General features: G+C 40.6%; 1 long non-coding RNA gene across 2 annotated transcripts; it reads right to left on the reverse strand.

Moving 5' to 3' along the window:
- Positions 1-604: 604 nt before the first annotated feature.
- Positions 605-3,872, reverse strand: LOC104674248. Of its 2 annotated transcripts, XR_749620.2 has the most exons (4): positions 3,624-3,872; positions 3,071-3,147; positions 2,757-2,926; positions 605-1,321 (listed from the first exon to the last, which is right to left on the reverse strand). It is a non-coding gene; the product is annotated as an uncharacterized LOC104674248 (long non-coding RNA). The 2 variants fall into 2 exon arrangements; XR_004055333.1 differs by lacking the exon at positions 3,071-3,147.
- Between the last annotated feature and the right edge of the window lie 230 nt (positions 3,873-4,102).

The raw sequence follows: 4,102 nt of genomic DNA on the forward strand, positions 1-4,102 counted from the left end.
TGATAAACCTCTCTACCCATTTCAGGTCCACCTCACAGAGTGGAAGGAAGGGAATGAAAATCTTATTATTTATGGATATAGAAATGGAGAGCCATACAAAGGGGCCAATGAATCAGAGGTGCCACACTGCCTTACAGTGGGGTCTTCTTTGCCAGGACCTCAGGCATGATTCTTGTGATCTCTTGTCTTCTACTCATTTGCTGTATTCCCATTCTTCTTTTTTTTTCTTAGAAAATTGATTTTTGAGAAAACATTAAAAGGCCAGGCGCAGTGTCTCACACCTGTAATCCCAACACTTTGGGAGGCTGAGGTGGGTGGATCACCTGAGTTCAGGAGTTCAAGACCAGCCTGGCCAACATGGTGAAACCCCATCTCTTAAAAAAAAAAAGAAAAGAAAATTAGCCAGGCGTGGTGGCAGGCACCTATAATCCCAGTTACTCAGGAGGCTGAGGCAGGAGAATCTCTTGAACCTGGGAGGCAGAGGTTGCAGTGAGCCAAGATCACATCACTGCACTCCAGCCTGGACAACAGACTGAGACTCCATGTCAAAAACAACAACAACAACAAAACATTAAATAGTATAGAAATGCCATGCATTTAGGTGGAACACAGTGCCAACACATTACCAATTATTCCAAGCACACACATGAAACATACATACAGGAAGTATTGTTTCTAAATTGGAATGTGCATTCTACAAGGAAATATTTCAATTAAAATACAAACGGTGGGGCTTCGTCCTTCTTTGGACAGTACTTTAGAGCAGAGCAAGGAACCACAGCTCTTTTTCCTCACTGTATCAAGTGAGGATGCATTTCCCAGTTTGTTTACTCTCCCCCTCAGAGACTGCTGGATCTAAGTTGTGCCCAATTAAGGTCTGTGCTTACAAGTATATGCCTGTAGCGTCAATGTTATTTGAAAATTCTTTATGTGACTGTATTCAGCATTTATCCAAACATAATATTAATATTTAAGGTTTTTATATTTAGCCCTATAAAGTATTATTATCATTGTATGTTTACCCATCTTCAGTTTCCCATAACAAAATATTCAAATTTGTCTGTAAATATGTAGAGCGTAGAATAGGTGAATTCTTCTTGTAGAAAGAGCATTAACCGGAGCATTGCACTTCTTGTTGAGAATTAGTGCAGCAATTTTTCTGTAGATAAAAGAACCTCTTATCTTATGAAGAGCTGCATTAATTACAGCCTGAAATTCTGTTTCACGCATCCTCTTTCAGAGCCAAGGAGAGAGCAGAGAAAATGTGTGCTGTTGGAAATTTGTACTTCCATTTTCTTTTTCTTCTTGGAGAATAGCTTTTCTGAAAGGTAAATAATACACAAATGCCATGAGTTTAGGTGGAACACAGTGCCAAAGCAATACCAATTGTTCCAACAACAGCAGCAGCTATAACTTTAAAACCAAAAAACAAATTCCAATGTTATGAGTAACTTTGCTGATCACAATAAAAGAAGATGAAATTTAATGTCAATAGCAGTGTGAGTGTAGGAGGTAATTCTATTTCATTTTCTTTTCAAACAAAACAGAAATAGAACATGGTTATACAAGCGAATAAAAAAACTCAGGTAGTAAATGGTAGAGAGATATCTTCAATCTATATTGAAGCCAAAAGCGTTGGTTTTAGAGCTATAAAAAGCAGTTTTCACTTTCTAGAATCTATATTAAGAGCTATAGTTCTTATTTGTTCCCATTATCTTTATTGGGTGTTGGTGTCCAACAAAATAAATGGATATGTAGGAGGAAAGTGAGAATAATCTATTGAGAAGACATTCACTGTGACAGAAATACTATTGTACATGCAAAATTTACCAACACTTACTTCCTCTTTTCTTTGCACCTCTTCACGAACTTTGTTCTCTTTCCTATTCACCATAACCTTGCCCAATCTTTGTTCAATTACTGCTTTCAAAGTTTGCAAGCATGCAAGCCTGCTATATAGTGGTATTCCTATATACTTGGGGTTGGGGAAAAGATTCTTTATGTATTTATGCACCTATAAAAAAGTCAGGATATTCTTTTTTTTTTTTTTTTTTTTTTTGAGATAGAGTCTTGCCCTGTTGCCCAGGCTGGAGTGCAGTGGCACGATCTCGGCTCACTGCAAGTTCTGCCTCCCGGGTTCAAGCGATTCTCCTGCCTCAGTCTCCTGAGTAGCTGGGACTACAGGAGTGCGCCACCATGGCCAGCTAATTTTTGTATTTTTTATAGAGACGGAGTTTCACAATGTTGGCCAAGATGGTCTCGATCTCTTGACCTTGTGATCTGCCCGCCTCGGCCTCCCAAAGTGTTGGGATTACAGGCATGAGCCACCGGTGCTGGACCGGGATATTCTTATACATTGTTTCTATAGACCACATTCTCCAGACCACACCAAGGAAAAGGATCAGGTCAAATGGAATACTTAGAAGATGTTAAGGAATTAAAAATACTTAGAGGCAAGCCTAATTCTACCAGGGAAATAACAATTGCTATTCTGTAAAAGTTCTGAGATAATTAAACATGTTGAGTCTGTTAAAATAACTGAAACCAATATGGAATTGAGTGTCTTCAAAGTAAAGTCAATTGTCCTTTGATGCTCAGAATGAGTTCACATTTACAAATGGTGTTGCCTGGTGTAGTAGAAAGAACCCAACAAACCTAGGTTTGAATTTCCTATCTGCCACTGATTGACTGGTGACCTTGCCCCAGTACCCTCCCGAAATTCAGTACTTCCCCACAATGTGAAAAATGATACTTACCTTGCAGGGCTATCAGTAAGGATACAGCTCTTGTATAAAGTGTCTAGAACAGGGCCTTTCACAGGCTCAAAAATAAGTTGCTTTTGTTGTTGTTGTCACTAATCACCTTGGCACACTACTTTTCCATCAGATGCCTCTAATACTATGATGAATAGGAAGACCCTTTTGAACTACAAATAACACATAAAATAATAAAAATGCCTTAAATTCAGAGACCACTTTTGATTCAAAGTACTTAGAACACTTGTCTATTTCTTGTCTGGTGAGCTCTGTTAAGGGAAAGGAATAATATTTCAGAGAACATGAGAACATACCCATGCAGATACAGGAGTTTGACAGGACATCATGCCTGGCAACAGTTGGCTGTGCCACTTTCACCAGCCAGTTCAGGCTGAATGAAGACAAAACAAAATGGCACTATGAGGAAAGTGGACAAAAGGAAACAGGGGGCAAATCCTTCACAATTTAGGCCACCAGGGATGTCTCAAATAATCTTGTCCAGGCTGGGCGCTGTGGCTAACACCTGTAATCCCAGCACTTTGGGAGGCTAAGGCAGGTGGATCACCTGAGGTCAGGAGTTCCAGACCAGCCTGGCCAACATGGTGAAATCCCATCTGTACTAAAAATACAAAAATTAGCTGTTATGATGGCGGGCACCTGTAATCCCAGCTACTCAGGAGGCTGAGGCAGGAGAATCGCTTGAACCCGGGAGGCAGAGGTTGCAGTGAGTTGAGATCACACCACCGTACTCCAGTCTGGGCGACAAGAGCGAAACTCCATCTCAAAAATAAAATAATAAAATAAAATAAAATCTTGTCCAGTACACCAAAGGCAAATCAATTCACATCACCTACAAGAATTACTCACAGAAATTTGGAAAAATGAGCAATTTAGACAAAAGCAAAGAATTGAGGCGAAGATCTGGGTTCCTGTGACAAAAATCATTTTAAAAAATTTTGTCCAGAATTAGCCCAGTCATTGCTTCCGTTCTCAGCTTTTCACAAGCTGTAGAAATAGAGCCAATCTTAGTTCCTTCAGGTTTCTTGTTGGCTGCAAAATGATATGAGGCCTTTCATCTCCTCCCTGGTGTTGCAATCCTTTCTCTTTGCGACTGCCTCATCCACCACCTGCCTCACGCCAACACTTTGCCTACTATTTTCTACTCTGTCCCTCCTTCCCGTGTGGCCATTTGGCCCGCTGGCCGGGCAGCAGGCGGGCTATCACGTGACCAAATCCCAGCGGCTTTGAAGCACCCACGTCCGAGTTTTCCATGACGCACCTGCTGCCGTCACGTTGGCTCCCATGTAAATAAATGGTCAAATCGTTTCCAAAAGTGGTTTTGACAA

This window comes from Rhinopithecus roxellana, chromosome 2, assembly GCF_007565055.1.
Source record: "Rhinopithecus roxellana isolate Shanxi Qingling chromosome 2, ASM756505v1, whole genome shotgun sequence".
Lineage (NCBI taxonomy): Eukaryota > Metazoa > Chordata > Mammalia > Primates > Cercopithecidae > Rhinopithecus > Rhinopithecus roxellana.